Source organism: Canis aureus, chromosome 14, assembly GCF_053574225.1.
Source record: "Canis aureus isolate CA01 chromosome 14, VMU_Caureus_v.1.0, whole genome shotgun sequence".
In the NCBI taxonomy this organism is placed as follows: domain Eukaryota; kingdom Metazoa; phylum Chordata; class Mammalia; order Carnivora; family Canidae; genus Canis; species Canis aureus.
In genome coordinates, this window is record NC_135624.1 from 10,702,231 (window position 1) to 10,724,754 (window position 22,524).

A 22,524-nucleotide genomic window follows, 5' to 3' on the forward strand; every position below is an offset into this window, starting at 1 on the left:
TTGTCATTCCACTGTAAGGTAAATCTTTACTTTCATAATTTATTAAATTATTTATATTAATGTTGGGTTATGGATTTTTGTTCTATTCAAAGGATTAGTATATATTACTATCACTACTCATTTTAGTGCTCAAATTTCCCAACATTTAGTCAGTCTCTCTATACTGATTCTTGTGTCCCTTTGATGTGCCCTATTATTCTTTGAGTGGTTTCTTACTTTCTAACACAGGAAGATGTTCCAGGCTTATCTTCTACTTTCCAGGCTCCATGGTTTCCAAGAAACTCTAATTTCTTTTTGTGAGAAAAAAAAAATATGCTAGGTATGTTCATTGCTCCCAGAGGGTCAGTGCCTCTAAGAGCTGTGAGTATGTGTGTATCTTTATTTATTTGCCATATCTGTTTATATCAAACACCATGAGGTCACACTAATATTTTCAATTCCAGTCCAGACTTCTCCATTTCTGTATCTGTATCTGTAATTTCTTCTCCTGTGAGCAGTGAGCAAATTGGTTCCTGTTATTCTCAGTATGTTGACCCATTTCCTTAATCCTGGAATAGACACAAAATAGTTTCAGAATTGCTAATGCCTATCACCGTGAAAAGCAAACTATTAACTAGAGTTCAATATTTGTTGTTGTTTTTTGTCTTTCGACTGAGGGGAGATTTTGAGTTTTATTCAGGGCAGTTAAATTTGATATGCCTATTACATATCTGAGTAGAGATGTAGAGTAGGCTTTCTGGATCTCAAGGGAGATGTCAGGAATAGAGCTAAAGATACAGGAATCATCAGCTTAAAAATGATGATTTATAATTTAAAACAAGAACACCAAGGAAGCTCATTAGGGAAAAGGAAGTTAGAGAAGAGAACTGAGGAGGAGGATCCAGCAAAGGAGGCTGTAAAGGATGGGCCAGTGAGTTGGGCATATTTAAAGCACATATTACTTTGGAGGCCAACTGTAGAAAGTGTTTCAAAAGGAGAACATCCTTAGCTGTGTCAAATACTCCCAAGAGGCTGTAAGAGATGAGATTTGAGAATGTGTTCATTGGTGATATTGACAAGTGAGGTTTCTGTGGATGATTAGAATAAATGCTTACTTAGAAAGCATTAAAACCTAGCCAGTGCCTTCCTAAGAATGGGAAATGGAAAAATGGAGACAGTGAGTATAGGCCAAATCTTACGAGATATTTTGCTGAAATGTAATGCATACTTAACAGCATTGTGTGTGAGTTGGTAAGAATGACCCTATGGAGGCTATAACAGATTGATGTAAGTGAGAGTGAATTATTCAGAGCAAAATCTTCAAAGAACTGGGATTATAAGGATCCATTGTACCAGTGGAGTGGGTTGGATTTAAGAGCAGAAAGATTATCTGTGACAACAAATGAAGAGAACTGAGTCTTTCTGACTGCTGAGTCATTACACATAATAGCATACTAAATTCACTCTTCAATACTGCTGCAGGTTGACTTTCCAGACTGATTTTTGTTAATTCCCCCTCCCAAGCACTAGTCCATATGTCTGTGTAACATCACTGACTCCTTCTGAAAATAACTGTTACCATAACTCTTGCTGTAACTACTAAGAATCCTAAAGAGAACATCTTTATAGTTTATTTCCCACTTCCTTCTTCTAGACCAGAGACCTGTTCCCACCAGCTTTCACGTGGGAGCTCTGGGGTGCTAATGAGAGATGGAAACTTCCTTTTTTTTTTTTTTTTAAGATTTTTCATTCTTTCGTTTGAGAAAGAGCCAGAGCATGCAAGCGAGAGCAAGAGCAAGCATGAGCAAGGGGGAGGGTCAGAAGGAGAGGCAAAAGCAGACTCCTGGCCAAGTGTCTGATATGGCATTTGATCCCAGGACCCTGGAATCATGACCTGAGCCAAAGGCAGATACTTAACCAACTGAGCAATCCAGGTGCTCTGGGATCAAATCTCCTTAATGGAAATCTTGGCCTCCATTCCTGAGGCCAGTTTTGGTTGTTTTTTTTTTTTTTTTTTTTTTTTTTTTATGAACTACCTCACTGCTTACCTTATACACCAAGGGAAAGTTGACAAAGAACAATTTAAAAATAGAGGACCTCAAAATCTTAACCTCCTGTGCAAAAACTAAGGGTCTTCCTTACCATATCTAAAGATCTAAGGGATGCAATGCCCTGCCCCAGCACCCTCTCTCCCACCCAGTGCAGTAGGATTCAAGGCTCATAGTGGACCGGAACCTACTTCTGGTTTGAGATCTTAGAGTGTAGCAGTGCCTAATCCCCTCACCCCACACATACACCACTGAGTTCATTGTGGGTGAGTTGGGGAGCTGAAAATGGCAACAGTATACTGGAGTATCAGAGTTTAGAGACTGCCCTATTTTTCATCCCCGATCTGACTTTTTCAAGGCTTCAGAGAATTTGAAGGGACCTGAGGTACCCCTGGGCCTGACTGGGGAGAAAAATTGGCAAGAGGAAGTGTTCCAGACCTGCTGTTAGGTGATCATGACTAGTGGTAGGATGCACTGCGAGGATACATAGTTTATCCCATAGATCATCAGGAAATTTGTTTGGAATTTCAAAACCCAAAAGCATGTGAGGGAGTTAATGAACTATAACAAGACTATAGCCTTAGAACTGAGTATTTGGACTGGACCGAGAACTGATCTAGAATTGGCCTGTTTTCTACCATCAGCAGAAATGAGTCCATAGAGCCAGTCAATTCCAATTATAGAGAAGGCAATGTACTTAGGCATTTGATCATGTACTTAAAATGCATGTAGATTTCAATAAGGTTATAATAATTTACACATTTATTAACTTTAAAATTAGAAGCGTGTAAGCATCTGAAGATGAATCCTGACCTCCATCTCTACACTGCTGGATTTTGTAAAAAAGGAACACTTCCTAGAAAAATAACTAAATCTAGTATATAATGATGGGTTAAATATTCTACTAGGCTTATGTACAAATCAATTACTATTTGAATAGTAGAATATTTAAGTGATCAAGTCCCTGTTCATTAGTTAATTATTTTCTTTGGTAAGTTTCTGAACTTGGATTAATTGTTTTTTGGTGAAGTTCACTTGATATTATCTAAGTTAGAGTTTGGTAAACTATGGCCTGTGGGTAAAATTGGACCTGTTACCAGTTTTTGAAAATAAAGTTTTATTGGAATATAACCACACCCATTTGTTTATATATTGTCTATAGTCTCTGTTGTAACAGAGACCATTTGGCTTGCAAATTCTAAAATAATTATTTACTCTTTACAGGAAAAATTTGCCAAGCCTTAAACTAAGGCTTAATCAAGGCAAGAATATTTGTGGTCTTATCTTTACAATACTAAGTAGAGTCCATTTTATTTCCCTTGAGCATATTAAGATCTTATTTCATTAAGGCATGGTGCCTTCCAAACATAATGTTTGGAACACTGCAAGGAAAAATCTTTATTTATTTATTTATTTATTTATTTTTTTTTTAAGGAAAAATCTTTAAAGATCTTGTCCTTTACAGAATGGGGCATCACATAGAACATTACTCCTGGGACTCAAGCTGACATTTACAGATGCATAAATGCAGTTGTCTTTAGCATATCATAAAACCTTAAGTACTTGCTGGAGTAGCTGGAAAAGAATAGCTGGTGTTTTGTGAGAAGAGTTCAGAGAAGAACTCTCCCGAATCACTTTGCCTTTGAATTCCATATACTATCATTCTCATGTTGCAAAACAGATCCTCCACACAGACAGCATTTAGAGTTAGACCAAGTGGACATTAAGATGTGCTGGCAGGGAAAACCTCCCATGCCTCCCCATGAAAGGATTCATTATCTTACAAAGACTAAGTGCATATTGCAAATTCTACATGTGAGGCCTGTTAGCCTATTGGTTACCCTTTATCTATCTACTGAAAAGCCTCTTCTACTTAGTTGAATCAATTTCTTCTTCTGTGCTTTCTATGCTATTCCTATTTCCCACTTCAGATTGTAGGCTGTACTATATAGGACTCAAAACACTCTTGTAAGAAATTGTATGGATTGAGGACTGGAGGTCCATCTCTGGGAATAGGCTCTGGAAATCACAATGTCTCAGACTGGACAGGGTTGAAATAATTATCAGTGTTTTAAAAAATAAAGCCCTGTATTCATTTTGGAAAAAACAATGTTTGAAATAATGGAAAAGGGAAAAAATGAAACTCATCCATAATGCTTCCCCACTTCCCACAGTTAATAATTTTATAATTTTTGCATATATATCTTTTCATAATTTTTTCTATGGACACAAGATTTGTATTGTAATATAAACTCACAATGAATATTTTTGCATATTGACTAGAACAACTAGACCCTTTGGTATAGGTTATGTATCTGCCACAAAATTTATTTAAAGCATTACTGCATCACTTGACTCTTGGGTTTTTTCCAGATGTTCACTATTCAATGCTGTAAAAAAAATTCATGTGCCTAAGTACTTGATCAAATACTTCTTTGGACTAAATTTTGAGTGGCAGAATTATAAGACCAAAAGATCTGAAGATTTTTGATGCTTTGGGTGCCTGTTGCTACACAGTCTCTAAAATGTTTGTAGCATTTCATAGTCTCTGGGAAGTGTACAAGAGTGCCCCTTTCCCCAAACTGTCACTATTATCTGGTTACCTAATCTAGCAACTTCCAAAATTTTCTTGAATATGATCCAAGAGTAAGAAAAAATATTTTACATTGTGACTTGGAACACGTACACATTCATATACATATAACAAATACATAAATACACATATTTAACTATAAAATCTTAATATACTAAGTATATTAAATACATTCAATTTTTTTAATCCTATTCCATTTCATTTTAAAAAATGCTGGCTGGGGGCAGCCCGAGTGGCTCAGTGGTTTAGTGCCACCTTCAGCCCAGAGCCTGATCCTGGAGACCCGGGATCGAGACCCACGTCAGGCTCCCTGCGTGGGGCTTGCCTCTACCTCTGCCTGTGTCTCTGCCTCTCTCTGTGTGTGTCTCTTAAATAAATAAATAAAAATAAAATCTTTTAACACAATTCTGGCTGAGACCCACTAAGTTGATTTAATGAATGATAAATTAAGGTGGAAAAAAATGGTAAAGGTTTGGGGATGAAACAAATAGGAGCTAAAAAGCTTCCTTCAAGTCCATACAAGATGAAATTTGACAGAGATATTGGATACTCCTCCACCACCATCAATACCACTACCACGTATGTCCAGGGGTTCCTGCCATGCTCATCCTGCCCTCATTTGCTAAAAATCTTTTGAACTTTAAGATTTCAGCATTCAATTCATCATCAAATTTGCTTTATTTCCTTCAATATACTCCCTGCTTCTTAAACTCTATAGTGATGGTGACTTAGCAATTGAGCATCATTCTTCAATCCTCTCACTCTGCAGCAATCACCTTCAGATTAAGTCCAGTAACCCCTCTTGGTCCTTAAAATTATCTAGAACCATTTTTCTCAAATTATCATTCTGCCTCTGACTGTGCCATCCATCCTTCCACACTGTCCCTTCCCTGTATGTGCTAATAAACTTCATAGAATATTCTCTCTTGGCTCCTTCCTACCTTAGAATGACTTCAATACACTCCTTAAACCCTAAATCAAATGAACTTGTGTTTGGCCTATCATATGTACTTGGGCATTCCTGAATTTTAGTAAAAGGTCCTAGGTTTTTCCTTTCTCCACAACTACCATTCCCATGAAGACCTTCTTTAAAATGAATTTTACTGGCTAACTGGCAGAGTCTTCAAAACATGATTTTCTTGGTCCTCAGAACATGTTCTGTATCACCTGCAGAACTCAAGAGTATTGCCCATTAGTTTTCCACTCAGTAATAGCCAGTGGTTTTCAAACTGCAGTCTGGAGGCCGAGGGATTTCATAAAGACCTTTATGTACTGCCTCAGAAAGGAGGGAGACAGAAGGATGAGTTAGGGAGGGTTGAACTCCAAACCCCTTCAATAAAGCTGTCATTGTCAATATTTTTATATATCAGGCTTCCTTGTAAAATCCACTTTTTAAACCCTCTACCACTAATTGCCATAGAATTTCCAAGTCCAGAAGACTGTGCTAAGAAAATAAATAACAAATATTAAATACTTTTTAAGTATTCAGGAAGGCCAGCCCCAGTGGCTCAGTGGTTTAGTGCTGCCTTCAGCCCAAGGCATGATCCTAGAGACCCGAGATCGAGTCCCACATTGGGCTCCCTGGATGGAGCCTGCTTCTCCCTCTGCTTGTGTCTCTGCCTCTCTCTCTGTGTGTCTCACATGAATAAATAAATAAAATCTTTTTAAAAATATTCAGCAAGCAGTATTAAAAAGACATCAAGTTCCATTAGAGTTTTTGTATTGCTCTATTAGCTCTTACATGGGTGAGCGAGTGAGCGAGTGATTGGCATAGTCTCTAAATGATCCAAGAGGGTTTCCTCTGGCATGTCTTGATGGCATAATAATAGTTTTGAATTTTAAGTGTGCAGAGAACAATCCAAATATTTTCCTTTTTGGTACCTGCCATTACCTACTATAACATAAAACAGAATGTAATTGGCTGTTAATTTCTATTTGTCCTTTATCCTATGCTATTTATCTGCCAAATAAACAAAAATTCATTGCACCTTCTCCAAACAACCCCTTTCAACTTTGAGCTCTCCCACCTGAGTTGGAACATTAAGGCTGTTTTCAGTTTTGTTCCCTGTGATGGTCCTACAGAGCCAGTACTAAACACTTAGGCGTAAAATCCTACCCCTGATGGCTTCTTAGAAGCTGGGTTATGTGGAGGCTCTGAACGCAGAATGCCTGAGTTCAAATCCTGATCTGCAACTGCCTAGATGTGGGTCTTGGGGAAAGTTAGACTTTTCTGTGTTTTACTTTGCTCATCCATAAAAGACATTTGATAAGTGTAATACTTGGCACATAGGGATATTATGAGGATAAAATACACTTAAAGCACTTAGAAAAGTGCCTGGGGCATAGTAACTTCTCGGGAAAAGTTGATTTTATTATTCCCATGTAATTTTAATCCACTCTGATCTAAGTTAAAATTGAAATTTTAATGTAAATGAAAGCTATAGGTCACTATCACTGCGGATTGCTCCTTAATGGAGCCTAGCACAAAGTGCTTTCACGGTTGGGAGTATAAAAAGCACAGAAGTGTGAACTGGAAGAAAACATGGAGATCACAGAGTCCAGACAGCCCTGTTTGCTATGACTTCTATCTCCTAGAAACAAAAGGTGTCAATACAAGATAATTCTATCCTGGGATGCATGGGTGGCTCAGCAGTTGAGCTTCTGCCTTCCTCCCAGGGCATGATCCTGGAGTCCCAGGATCGAGTCCCACATTGGGCTCCCTACAAGGAGCCTGCTTCTCTCTCTGCCTAGGTCTCTGCCTCTCTCTCTCTCTCTGTGTGTCTCTCATGAATAAATAAATAAAATCTTAAAAAAAAAGATAATTCTATTCTTAATGACCCAGGGAACTGGTGAAGTCCTGTGACAGAGATCTGAAAAATATTTTGGTCCCGATTCTCACCTGGTAGGTGGTCAATGATATTGTTGAGTAGATTGACTCCTAATAAGACCACTTCCATGTCATCAGGTTATCCATGGACTGGTCTGTGTCCTCCATTAGTTATAAACTATATGAAATAAGAGGCGACATGTTAACTGCACTATTTCAGTTTATGGTCTTCAACAACTCTATATGACTATATGGTAATGCTGTTTCTATTTATCATGATGAAGTATGTATAAGTATTGAATCCTGAGATTTGGCTCTTAATTTTTATTTTAATTTCAGTATAATTAGCATGCAGTGTTATATTAGTTTCAGGTGTAAAACAGTGATCTAACAATTCTATATATTACTCAGTGCCCGTCAAGAGAAGTGTATCTTAATCTCCTTCACTTGTTTCATCTATCCCCCTTTACCCGCTCTCTGGTAACTACCAGTTTGTTTTCTATACTCAAGAGTGGTTTCTTTATTTTTTCCTTAAAAATGTTTTGTCTAAAAAAAAAAAAAAAATGTTTTGTCTTTTTAAAATTTATTCATTTTGTTTCCTAAGTCCCACATATGAGTGAAATCATATGGTATTTGTCTTTGTCGGACTTGTTTCACTTAGTGTTACAGTCTCTAGAACCATCCATGTTGCAAATGGCAAGATTTCATTTTTTTTTTTTATGGCTGAATAACATTCCTTTGTGTATATATACCTCTTCTTCTTGATCCATTCATCTACAGATGGATATTTAGATTGCCTCCGTAATTGGGCTATTATAAATACTGCAATAAACACAAGGGTGTATGTATCTTTTTGAATTAGTGTTTTCATTTTCTTTGGGTAAATACCTGGTAGTGGGATTACTCAATCATGTGGTAATTCTGTTTTTAATATTTGGAAGAACCTCCATGTTGTTTTCCATGGTGGTTGTAGCAATTTGCATTTTACCAACAGTGCATGAGGCTTCCTTTTTCTCCACATCCTTACCAACCCTTGTTATTTTTGTGTTTTTGATTTTGGCCATTCTGACAGGCCATCTAGACGTCTTCTTTGGAAAAATATCTATTCATCTGCCCATTTTAAAATCAGATTGTTTGTGTTTTGGTGTTGAACAAATTATTCTTGTCTAGTGAAAGGAAGATAAAAATGTAAATTCCTTGGGATTTGAGAGCCCAACTTCTCAGAAAGCTATTAATCTTTTCTGTAAAGTTCATTATCTGGACCACCAATTAGTAATTAACAGTGATAGCCAAAACATGAGTAGAGTTGGCTCAGCTTCTACCAAGGTCCTACCATATTTATTTGAGGAATGAGTTTTTAGATTAGGCAACATGTCTTTCCTTCTTCTATTTCCCACCTCATATTTTTCTTTCATGAATTTGTTTTTTTTTTTTTTTTTTTTTTTTTTTTTTGCCTGTGCTTTTTTTGTTTTTCCCTATTCTTTCCCCCACTATCCACAAAGCCTGTTATTGGGGAAATTGGGTAAAATATGCACCACTCATATACAAGCCAAAATGATAGGATATAAAACAAAATAGTACATGAAATTATCCATGGGAATTGTACTGTTTAGGTCATATTTGTTTTGCAGTTATTTTTAAAATGCCTATTTTATCAGGAAGATTCTGAAAGTAAACAGTGGTGGAGAAGATGTCCATTACCACACCAGATTCTGTACTTCTTTCACCTAATGGTTCTTTGCTTTTGCCATTATTCCTTTTGTTTGACTCCTTTTGTGCTTCTTACAATATCGTATCTTTTTTTCTTTCTCTCATATTAATTTCTCCATGACTTATAGTTTTTCCAAATAAAAGCAAGAATAGAAGATAAAAAGATTTTAGTGAAGATATTTTTGATAAACATTAATACTTAATATATCTCTCACAAGGCTATGCACCGCATAGGCAGGGATTGCGTCTCCAGCATCTGGAATATTACCTGAGACATGGCAGGTGCTTAGTTGTGCTTGCTGAACAGATTGAGTACTAATATATTTTTAACTTTTTATTTGGCATAATTTTAGATTTAAAGGAAAGGTGCAAATATAGAACATTCCAGTATACCTTCACCCTGCTTCCCAGCCCTAATATTAACATGTCATAAAACTTTGGTTCATTTGTCAAAACCAAGAAATTAACATTGATACTATACTATTAACTAAACTACACATTTTATTCAGATATGATCAGTTTTTCCACTAGTGCCCTTTTTTCCTCTTTCAAGATTGAATTCATGATATCATCTGGCATTTTGTACTCATGTCATTTTAGTCTTTTCTAATATTGGATACTAACTTAAAATTTACCTTTTATGATTTTACTTCCAATACTTTGTCATGTTAAATGGTATGGAACATTAAGAAAATGTGTGAATAAGTAGAAATAAACTATCACTTTTCAGTGACTCCAATTTTGCCTAACATCAGTGAGGTATAAGAAAATCTATCAGATTTAAATTTCAAGATCTGGAAAGGGAAAAATCTTCCCTGGCATCTCTTGACCTTTCAAATTCCCTTTATTTTAAAATTTAGCTCTATTTATTGGCTTTTGTAATATATGAAGGTTTATTTCTTGGCATTGATTATTCAAACTCTACTCAATTGGCAAGGTTAACACTGGTTTCCGGGGTAAAAATATTGTACAATTTTATTGTAAGCAAATTCAATTCAAAAGGAAAGACTTAGAAAAGGGTTGGGATTTTGGAGTCAATACAGATTTTTTTGTGATAATCCCACTCGGATTTTTAAAAATTGCTTGACAGTCTTTTATCTTGATTATTGCTTTATGTGCTATTTCCCCCCTACTTTTTAGTTATAGCCTCTTGTGCCCCATTGAACTATAGTAGTGTGTTGTCAAAAAAATCTTGCCTTTTTTTCTGTAAAATACCCAGTATTTTTTTTTCTAAACCATATGGTAAGTAATGGTCAATTTTAAGAAACGAATGCCATTGCTCAACCAAATCTAGCATAATCCTTGGCACAAACTATGCATTCAAAAAAGAATTCTTGAAAGTTGAACTCATAGAAGCAGAGAGTAGAATGATGATTTTTGGAAACTAGGACATGGGAGAAATGGAATGTTAGTCAAAGGGTAGAGACTTTCAATTATGAAATGAAAAATTCTGGGGGAGGGTCTAATGTAGAGCACGGTGACAACAGTTAACAGCATATCACATACTTGGTATTTCCTAAGAGAAAAGATTTAATTGTTTGCACCATGAAGATAAAGACAACTGTGTGAGGTGATGTGTGTTAGCTCAATGGGGGTAGTTACTTCACAATGGACACGTATATCAAATCGCCAAGTTGTATACCTTCAATACATTTTTTTAATGTTTCAGATATACCTCAGTAAAGTTGGGCATAGAAAAAAAAAAGAGGCTTGTGGATGCATTCAATAAAAGAGGCCTGAATGGGGGTAGAAGGAAAGTCTTTCCTAGAGCTCTGAAGCCAGTCTAAATCCCTGCCTGCCATCTTGAGGACACTATGAGAATTGCACCCTTGGCATTTATATCCTATAATCCTATAAAGTGAACATGATGGGGTGGGCTGTGTCTATGGCCAGTTAATTCCAGCCCACTACTAATCTCTCCCACTCTGAATTTTATTCTCTTACAGAATCTTTTCTGTATGCACAGGGCACAGCCCCTTTCTCTACATTCACCATTGATTATACCTGATGGCACTTCAAACCTCCTAAGTGTTTGCCACACAATAAGTGCTCTGTGGGAGTCTTGAGGCAGGGCCCACATCCTATCCATCAAGGTCCTTTGTGGGGTGATTGCCTCCTTAGCATTTTTATCCTCTTCAACCCGTTGTCTCTTGATTGGGTCTTTTTGAAATGTCATGGGTGTCTTTCTCTGTAGTAATAATTTCAAGTCTGTTGTGTTGTTCAGCTCACTGGCCTTTGTCTCTCCATCTCCTATTTTCTTTACCTCGTCTGTCTTATCCTTTCACATGTTTCTAATTCCAAAAACACAGCTGTCTTTTCTTCATTGTGCATTGCTAGCCAGAAAATGAGAATACTTACATCATTAAGGACACGTTTTCCACATGAGGACATGGTGGGCATGAATATACGCAGTGAGATTGACAAAATGATTAAAATGTCAGGGGTAGCACATCCAAAGAACCAGTTCTGTGCAGGCAGCTTCCTCAGTATGGTGTAGACTGTCAACACTAGGTGAGTATCCTTAGCTATTTTTCTTTTGCTCTAGTTGTACCAGTTACCAAATGATAGTGCATAGATCTGCATAAATGTGGAGCCTGTAAATCTCTACACAGCCTGTTTGAAAGTTAAAATTTCTTACAAATGGCAAATATGCTATATAAGAGTACTGTGGCAGGGATTGTTCAAAGTTCTTTACATTTAGTATTTCATTATATCCTTACAACAACCCTATGAGGGAAAACTATATATTTTAGAAATGAAAAAACTAGAAAACTTGCAAAATGCTTCTGCCTCCATAGCTTCAACAGGCATCCTCCAAAGCAGGTACCTACATACAAAACTCCAACTCGTGGAGTCAGGATTTGGACATAAGCAATAGAGCTCTAGAATCTGTCCTCCAGAGCATTATACTGTGTATTATCAGGATGCCTGCTGCCTGCAAACACCACCTGAAGAGAGGCAAGAGGAGTATTTCATTGGTTTTAGGATGATCTAATATGCTCCAGAAGCCTGAAGTTAATTCAGCACACTAACACTAAAAGAATAAATGTTAGACATCAGGAATTGGTTTAGAGGTGGTACATATCAACTACAGCACCAAGTCCAAGTTCTCAGGGAGAATATTCTCATGCTGTTTTTGTGAAAAATACTGCAGCTGAATAGAGCTCTCCTCACTGAAACACAAGGAATCAGATGAAAGGAACATTGGACTTAGGGAACGATTCTACAGTCTAAAGAATGAGAACATTTTTTTTTTTTCGAGTTGTAGAAGAAAAATCAGACTTCTGACAACTAATTAAAACACAGAAGTATATTTCACAACACCTGCTTTGGGTTTTCAATAAAACACAGAAAAAAATTCTATAAAGATAATATATACACACACAAATGTGATAAGAAAAAGGAAGGACTTTTATGCAGATAAAGATAAGAAAAACCTTGTTGCACAAAGTTAAATAATATATGATTTATAGCTTTACTAGAAGCAGTGAGGGGTATAATCAGTTCAAAGAATTCTTTCAAAATTTGAGAAAAGTTCCCGATCAGAAAAAATGAAGAGTAATAAAAATCAAATACACAAGACCGTAAAGCTTTACTGACCTAAGAGATACCAGTTGTAAGTAAAAGAGACACCAAATAGCAAACACAATTGAAAAGAAAACCCCTAGACATAGCTTGATGAATTATTCCTGAATTTCAGAGAAAGGGTGCACTCTATTTAAATATCTAGATGTGGAGAGGTAGAATGGATAAAAGCAAAGCAGTATTATTACAAATGAAATGAAACTGAGGTGCCTGGCTGGCTGAATGGAAAGAGCATGTGACTCTTGGTGTTGGAGTCATGAATTTGAGTCCCATGATGGATATAGAGATTACTAAAAAAAAAAAAAAAAAAAAAAAAGAAACTTTTAAAAAATTTACAAAATACAAAATTATTTCAAGAAACAAATGAAACTTTTTATGCTTTGCAACATTAGTGTTAGACTCTAAGGATACAGTGCTTATGCACTATTGGAAAAATTTGTGATCTGAGTTTTATTTTTCTTTTTAAAAATATTGTCAAAAAATATTATCAAAGTAATCTGACATAATATTTAAATTTAATATATACAACATGTTAATACATTTATATATCATAATATTATCACTATTGTAATGATAATTAAAACTTCTATCATTTTTATAATTTCATTTCAGTAGTTGGAATAATTCCATTCTAGTTTCTTATTAAGTTTTATAATTACAATATAATATTGTCTATATTCACTATAATGTGCATTAAATCTTTAGGACTTATTTACTACTAGTTTCAAGTTTATACCCTTAAACATTTGTCCTATCCCTTCTCCTAACCTCACCACTCATCCCCTGGTAACCACCATTTTACTCTATTTTTGTGAGTTTGACTTTTTTAGATTCCACATGTAAATATTGGTCTTTCTGTCTGACTTATCTCACTTAGCATAATGTGCTGAAGGTCCATCCAAATTGTCAAAAATGGCAGAATGTCCTTCCTTCCCATGGGTGAATAACATTCCAATATATATATGTATATATAAACATATATACACACCATATCTTACCCATCTGTCCATTGATGGGCACTTAGGTTGTTTCTGTATCTTGGCTATTGTAAATAATGCTGCAATAAATATTGGAGTACATAGGTCTTCAACATCCTGTTTTCATTTCCTTTGGGTATATAGTTCAATTACCTTTGGAATTGCTGGATCATATGGTAGAATCTATTTTTAATTTTTTGAGAATCTGTCATATTGTTTTCTATAGTGGCTAAACCAATTTATATTCCAACCAACAGTGACCAGAGTTTCCTTTTCTCCACATCCTTGCTAACACTTATCTCTTATCTTTTTTGCTTTATTTTTTAAAAAGATTTTATTTTCTTATTCATGAGAGAGATGCAGAGACATAGGCAGAGAGAGAAGTAGGCTCCTTCTGGAGAGCCTGATGCAGGACTCAGTCCTAGGACCCCGGGATCACAACCTCAGCCAAAGGCAGATGCTTAACCAGTGAACCACTCAGATGCCCCTTATCTCTTCTTAAAAAAAAAAAAAAAGATTTTATTTATTTACTCATGAGAGACACAGAGAGACACACACACACAGAAAGAGGGAGGAGAAGCAGGATCCATGCAGACAGCCTAATGTGGGACCCAATCCTGGGACTCAGGATCATGCCCTAAGCCAAAGGTAGATGTCAACTGCTGAGCTACCCAGGCATCCCTGTTTCTTGTTTTCTTGATGATAGTTATTCTTATAGGGTGAGGTGACAGCTCCTTGTGACTTTGATTTGCATTTCCCTGATGATGAGTGATAGTGAGAGCATCTTTTTATCTACCTGTTCACTCTTTGGATGTCTCCTTTAGAAAAATGTCTATTTAGTTCCTCTGCCCATTTTAATCCAATCTTGTTTTCTTACTGAATTGTATGAGTTATTTATATATTTTGGATATTAACCCCTTATTCAACCCTTTTTCCCCTTATGGTTTACAAATATTTTCTCCCATTCTATAGATTGACTTTTCATTTGTTTCTTTTGCTAGGCGAGAGATTTCAAGTTTGTAGTCTTTTTGATTTTTGGTTTTTTGTTTGTTTGTTTGTTTGTTTGTGCTTGTCCTATCAAAAAGATCATTACTAAGATCTATATCTCAGACCTTCTTCCTTCCTTCCCTGTGTTTCCTTCTAGTTTTACATTATCAGGTCTTATATTTGAATTTTTTATTCATTGTGAGTTAATTTTTGTGAGTGGTGCAAGTTAAAGGGCTCCTCCCACCTTGTTGATCTTTCCTAGGATTGCTTTGTTAGTTCAGGGTCTTTTGTGGTTCTATACAAATTTTAGAAGTTTGTTTTCTGTCACCAAGAAGAATGCCTATGGTATTTTGAGGAGGATTGCATTGAATCTATAGATAGCTTTGGATAGTATCAACATCCTAACAATATTAATTTGTCTGATCCATGAACCCAGGATGTCTTTCCATTTGTTTGTCTCTGTTTCAATTTCTTTCAACAAAGTCTTGTACTTCTCATTGTACAGATCATTTACTTCCTCAATTAAATTTACTCCTAGGTATTTTATTGTTTTTGATGCTAATGTGAATGGGATAGTTTTTTAAATTTTATTTTTCAGATATTTCATTATTAGTGAATAGGAATGCAAATGACTTCTACATGTTGTTGATTTAATATCCTGCAAATTTATTTAATGCATTGATTAGTTTCAGCAGTTTTTTTGGTTGAGTCTCTGGGATTTTACATATGCAAAACCATATCTGCAAATAACTGTTACTTCTTTTTGACTTGGATGTCTTTTCTTTCTTTATCTCACCTAATTTCTCTAGCTAGGAATTTCAGTACTATATTGCATAAAAGTGATGAGGATAGGCAGCCTGTCCTATTCCTGATCTTACAGAAAAGCTTTCAGTTTTTCAATTTTAATCTTAAGTTTGCTTTTTTTTCTGGAGAATGTTCTGTATGCACTTGAGAAGAATATGTATTCTAGAATGTTCTGTATATGTCTAAGACCATTTGATCTAAAGTATGGTTCAAGTCCCATGTTTCCTTGTTGCTTTTTTTCTGGGTAATCTACCTATTGCTGATAATGAGATATTGAAGCCCCCTCATATAACTGTACAGTTACCTGCTTCTCCCTTTAGACCTATTAGTATTTAACATATTTAGGTTGTCTGATGTTGGGTGCACACACATATATGTGTATGTGTGAGTGTAATTATTAAATCTTCTTGATTTATAGACTCTTTAATCACTACATAATGACCTCCTTTGTCTTTTGTTACCAATTTTTGGTTCAAATCTATTTTGCCTGATATAAGTATGGCTACTCTTACTTTCTTTTGGTTTCTACTTGCCTGGAATATTTCCTTATGTGCCCATTCACTTTGAGTCTAGGTGTGTCTTTCAAGCTGGAATGATAAGTAAGGACTTCTGTCATCTGATTTATCCTCTAGTTGCCTTATAATTCCATTGTTTCTTTCTCTCCCTGTTACTGCCTACTTTTGTGAATTGGTTTTCCATAGTGGTTTGCTCTATCTCCCCTTTTCTTTATATTTCATGAATTTGCTGTAGATTTCTGCTTTATGGTTAGCATGAGGCTTAACATAAAACATCTTGTAGATAAAACTGTCTATGTTATGCTGATAGCCACTTTCCTTCCTTTGCCTGTAAAGGCCCTACCTTTTTACCCCTCCCCTTTTATATTTTTGACATCACAATTCTTTTTATGATGACATCACAATGCTTTTTATGCAAATCATAGCAGCTACAGTTATTTCTAATGCTCTTTTACTTTAATGTTTGTACTATAGTTAGGTGGTTAATGCACCATTTACTATAGAATTACAGTTTTTAAATTCTGGCTAGTTTTCATTTTTACCAGAGTGTTCTATGCCATCATAGATTTTCATGTCACTAATTAGTGTCTTTTTGTTTCAGCTTGAAGACCTCCTTTCAGCATTTTCTGCAAAGTAGGCCCAGCAGTGGTGAATTCCCTCAGCTTTTGTTTGTCTAGGAAAGCCTTTATTTTTCCTTCATTCTTTTGCCAGATAAAGTATTCTTGGCTGGCAATTTTTAGCTTTCAACACTTGGAATATGTCTTACTACTCTTGGCCTGTAGAGTTTCTGCTGAGAAATCTGTTTGTAGCTTAATTGATGTTCTTTTGTAGGCTACTTTTTCCCCCTGGATGCTTCTAAGATTCTTTATCACTGATTTTTTTTGATGGTTTCATTACCATGTGTCCTGTAGAAGATGTCTTGCATTGAACTAATAGGGTGTTCTATTAGCTTTGCAGATGTATGTGTCCACATTCTTGCCTGGATTTAGGAAGTTCTCAGCTATTATTTCTTTAAATAATCTCTCTGCTCTCTTCTCTTTTCCTTCAGGTAAATCAATTCTTATATTTGCCTTTTTTATAGAATCTAATAGCTCTTGTAGGGTTTCTTTACTTAAAAAAAAAAAAAAAATTTGGGCAGCCCCGGTGGCGCAGGGGTTTAGCACCGCCTGCAGCCCGGGGTGTGATCCTGGAGACCCTGGATCGAGTCCCACTCAGGCACTCTGCGTGGAGCCTGCTTCTCCCTCTGCCTTTGTCTCTGCCTCTCTCTCTCTCTCTCTTTCTCTGCACCTCTATGAATAAATAAATAAAGTCTTAAAAAAAAACTTAATTGGAAGAGGAAAGTGAACTATTTCTATATGCCTATCCTCCAAGTTACTTAGTCTTTCTTCTGTTTGGTCTGCCCTGTTACAAATGTTCTCTAGTGCATTCTTCTAATTTTATTGAATTCTTCAGCTCCCGAATTTGTTTGTATCTTTTAATAATTTTAATCTTTCTTAAAGTACTCTTGTGTATTAATTTTATTCCTGGGATCATTCAATTGTCTTCCTGAGTTTTGTTATACCTAATTAATTTTTTTCAGAACAGCTAGTTTGAGTTCTTTATTTTTTACATTGTAGAATTCCATGCCCTTAAATTTGGTTGCTAGAGAATTATTTTATTTTTGATATCATATTTCCTTTTTTTCTTTCAGCGTTTGAAGATGTACACTTCTGCTTTTTTTTTTTTCTTTTTTTTCTTTTTTCTTTTTTTTTTTCCTGTGTTTTAAGTAGGCCACCCATCCTTAATTAAAGTTGTATGTCTGGTCCTTAAGTTCAACAGGTTGCTATTAGAAATCTTTCTTTTATATTCCAGAAGGTGGCGCTGTAGCTCAAGTTTGGTCTCTCCTTAGGCCGCTGCCTCTCAAGTACTTGGGAGGGTGTTCCTGGAACTGGCCGCAGAATTGTGGCAGGTGTGGGCTTAGCTTTGAGGCTTTGAGGGTACCCATGGGTCCAGTGGGTGGATCTTGCAGAGGGGCAGTCCCAGAGGTCCCTGAACAGACGTCCTGCTGAAGGCCCAAAGTTGATGGCACAGAACGCATTCCTTCAATGCCCTTTGAGATTTTTACCTGCTTCCTTTCCTTTTCTTCCCCTCTCAGAATTCCTTAGAATTCTGTGTGCTCCTGGAGAGAAACAGGTTTCTCCAGACACAACCTACACAAATGGGACAGCCAGGAAGTCACTCACCACTTTGGCTCCCCACCTCCTCTGTAGGAGAGTTCGCCCCTCTCCACCTCTGTTGCCAAGGTAGCCACTGCCACAGCCAGAAACACAGCTGCTTTTAGTGTCCCCTAGGGCTGGGGGGGGTGGGGGTGGGGGGAGGGGGGACCATCTTTTCCTCTGCATCCAAACTCTTCTCTGTCCTACTCCAGTGGCTTGACAGATTCTCCCTTTAGGCACACTGGACTTCCACAAAATCTCCCTTACCTATGGGTATCTGCTTAGTTCTGTACTCTCCAGGTTCCCTTTTTCCTTCTCTGGGATAGTGGAGGTAGAGCAGGCTCGTGGACTCTCTGGATCCATAATCCCTGCTTGAGGCCCTATCTGTCCACTCTTGAATGCACAGCTGGGTAGAAACTTCCTAGATGTTCCTGTGTAATGTAGAGTCTTTTCATTTGGTTATGGATGTCCAAATAGTTGCTAATCAAAGGGGAGAGCAAAGAGAAATGACTCCTGTTATAATGATGCTGAGGTCGCTTCCAGCTTCCCTCCATTTGTCTAAGGTAGATAGGAAATACAAAAATAAGAATATGTGAAAAAGTTACATAAAATGAAGACATTCTCATAAAATCAAATATACAAAAATTATATTGCCCATCCATCTTTAAAAATGTACATTGGAGCAGGACATACGTTAGTAACAAATTCAAAAAAGGATAAATTAAGCCATAAAAGGATTGATGTTAAACACTGATAACAGTGACTCATAGATACAAGTCGGAATTCTTGCTGTAAATATAAATACAAGGATAATGCAAATGTAAAACTATGCTCAAAGAAAAGATACAAAATATAATTCTTGCCTTAAAAAACCATATTTAAAAAAAAACATATTTTATAAATACTGAGCAAGTGAGAGAAAATGAGGGGAAGCAAAGACATACTAATTTTTTTTTAATTAATTAATTTATTTTTTTTTCAAAAAAATTTTTTAATTTATTTATGATAGTCACAGAGAGAGAGAGAGAGAGAGAGAGGCAGAGACACAGGCAGAGGGAGAAGCAGGCTCCATGCACCGGGAGCCCAACGTGGGATTCGATCCCGGGTCTCCAGGATCGCGCCCTGGGCCAAAGGCAGGCGCCAAACTGCTGCGCCACCCAGGGATCCCCTAATTTTCTTATTTACATGGGAGAGTCAAAAAGTTCTCAAAAAAAAAATTCTCTTGCATTCTTGATATTGATAATTGAAGAAAGTGATTTCAAATATGTTTGAGTTTTAAAAACACTTTAGATAACTTCTAATTGACAAAAGCAGAGAAAATACAACTGTAATCCACAAAGTAAAAGAAAAGTTAGAGGGAAAATTATACACAAGAGGTATATTAAGATATATGCATATAAATAATAATTTGCCTTTAGTAAACATAGGTTGTTTTTAAATCAAAAGAGAGAAGAAAAAAATCAAATTCAAATATTTGCTGTTTCCAAGTGACAAAACTAAAATAACAAAGGTATTAAATATAGAAGGACTGGCAAGGATAGATTGGGTACATGAAAATTCGAAACAATGGTAACATCAACATTCTACAAAGAATTTATAGGGAAAATCACTAAATGAACAAATATATCTGTTTATCTGATTATCTCTGGTTATCTGTCTGGTTATCTGGGTATCTATCTCTATTGATAAATCCATGTAGGTATATCTATATATCATATATTTATATGTACTTATACCTATTTGTATATGTATATGTTTGCACATATGTATGAGGGAAGTCATCCAACTGGATGATGAAATTAATTTTAGGCAAGTAATAACCTCACATCAACATATGTAAAGTAAAAACATCAGTACTTGGAGAAATTACAGATGTCCTTTACATAGTATAACAAATACATTTGGTAGACTCTGTTCAAGCATGTAAAAATTGAATAAGATAGATAATTGAAATACCAAATTTTTTCAACCAGTGAGAACATAACTTACATTTAAGAAAGTTTCAAAATTTTGTCATTTGCAATGAGCCTAATAGTCTCAAGTAGGAGAGTGGAATAGATACCCAAACAATACTGGGGTAAGAAATTTTGGAACTTCTAATTGTGTTTATTTTTATCTCACCTTTTAAGATGTAGATATACAAAAAAACACAAAGGTATATTATATAAAATAAAAATTAAATGTAAAAATATATATATATGAGATTATATGATTGTGCATATGTTTGTGTGTATATGTTTATTGGGAATGAAGGCTCAAAATTTCACTATTAGAATTATATGACCAACAAGTTTGGACCCTACTGCATTCATTCACAGCAACTTTTCCAAAGCAAAAATTGTGCAGACCCCACTGTCTACCACAAAACATCCCCAAACCCCAAAACCAAAGGTAGCACCCCTCACTGAAAACCAATCAGCAAAACAAAACCCCCCACCCAGTCACACATACAAATCCTGGAAATTAATATTTGAAGTACAGTAGGTATTTATTAACTTGCTCATTTTGAAGAGCGCTTTCAAAATCTACAATGTCCCCTACCCTTCACATCCTGTTCGTATACTTCATAGTCTTTTCATGGCCCCTCTCATTTTTTATTTCTGTGCTGTATTTACTGCTTGACTAATCCCTACTTCCACTCTAAATTCTGTCAACAGTTCTTAAAATCCTTGGTTTTATGACCTTTTCCCCCAACCATCTTTCCTAGATATAAGTTATCCTTAAGATCTAGTGGTGGATTTCCCCCATTTCAGCATTTTCCCCAATCTCAATCTTAAATCAACTGTCCTCTTTATTTAGGGGAGCCAATTTATATCTCTCATCTTGATCTCTTTCTTAAACTGCTAGATTAAAATTTCAACCATGTATACCTATTTAGAAGGATTTGCTGAACATCTACTATGTGCTTGGTCCCGTTTTAAGCATGTTCACATGTTCTTTCACATCATCTTTGGAAAAAACCTGTGAGACAGATGGTTTCACTATATTTACTGACAAGAAAATTAGGTAACTCGTTCAGTCCAATGTCAGAATCTGTACTCAAACCTGATTCTACCCAACTCCTATGCCCAAGTAGAGGACTAGTGAAAACCAAATTTTAGGAAAAGCATTATTTTACTCTTTTATCTAGGAAATGACCAGGTTTGTGAAGGGCACCCTACTGACAAGGAGCAGATGAAGGATTTGATTTGATTTGATTCTGGGTCTTTTTATCTTGTTCTATCACTCTGCCTCAATTAGCTATTAGCTGTTAATTTCAGATTAAATTGTTTTCTCTCCTAATCTGTGCTTGGTTTCATTATTTTTTAAATGAAGAACTTAAATGTCTGATAAACCAAATTTCCTTTGGTTCTCTTAAAATTGAATAGCTCTAAACAGCAAAGCTGATCTCTGAGAAAATTAGGTACCTTAGTAACAGAGCTGCACTTGGATATTTTGCCTCAAAATTTGCCTTCTGCATTGTCATTATACCAAACCTGTTCCTTCTCTCGTGGCCTATGTCTCAATTAGTGACACCAGCCACTACTGAGCTGATGGACACAGACACTTGTGAGTGTGCCCTCCCCACCTCTCTAATCTCTCAGTCCTAAGCATGATGAGTGTGTCCATCATAACATCTAAAATAGCCACTTCTTCTCACCCCCACTGGTACTTCTTTAGTCCTGATTTATCTCTTGCTTATAACAATTGTAGATCATGTTCCTGGTCCTTCTGTCTCCACCACTGCCTTTCTTGAAACTGTTCTCCACAAGGTACCAGAATGGTCCTTCTAAAATGCAAATCTTAAAAAAAAAAATAAATAAAATAAAATAAAATAAAATGCAAATCTTGGTGTTGTGTACCTCAAACAAATATAACATTGTATGCCAACTATACTTCAGTAAAAGATAAAAATAAATAAAAATTTAAAAAGAAAATGCAGGGACGCCTGGGTGGCTCAGCGGTTAAGCTTCTGCCTTCGGCCTAGGGTGTGATCCTGGAGACCCAGTTTCGAGTCCCACATTGGGCTTCCTGCATGGAGCCTGCTTCTCCCTCTGCCTATGTCTCTGCCTCTCTTTCTGTGTGTCTCTCATGAATAAATAAATAAATAAAATCTTAAATAAATAAATAAATAAATAAATAAATAAATAAATAAATAAACAAAATGCAAATCTCACCCTGAAGCCTGCACAATAGGATTTCATGGTGCTCAGGGGTCTTAGGGCAAGTGTGACCCAGCATGCTCCTGCCTCTGTTGACATGCCTCGCTTTACTACGTGTCCTTTTGTTCTGCCTCTAGGAAACACTGAATTGCTTGCAGTTCC

At 36.1% G+C, this 22,524-nt stretch overlaps 1 long non-coding RNA gene across 1 annotated transcript; it reads right to left on the bottom strand.

Annotated features, from left to right (window-relative positions):
* Positions 1-246: 246 nt before the first annotated feature.
* Positions 247-18,313, bottom strand: LOC144282836 (uncharacterized). The gene is made up of 3 exons (XR_013351248.1): positions 18,248-18,313; positions 7,520-7,625; positions 247-548 (listed from the first exon to the last, which is right to left on the bottom strand). It is a non-coding gene; the product is annotated as an uncharacterized LOC144282836 (long non-coding RNA).
* Between the last annotated feature and the right edge of the window lie 4,211 nt (positions 18,314-22,524).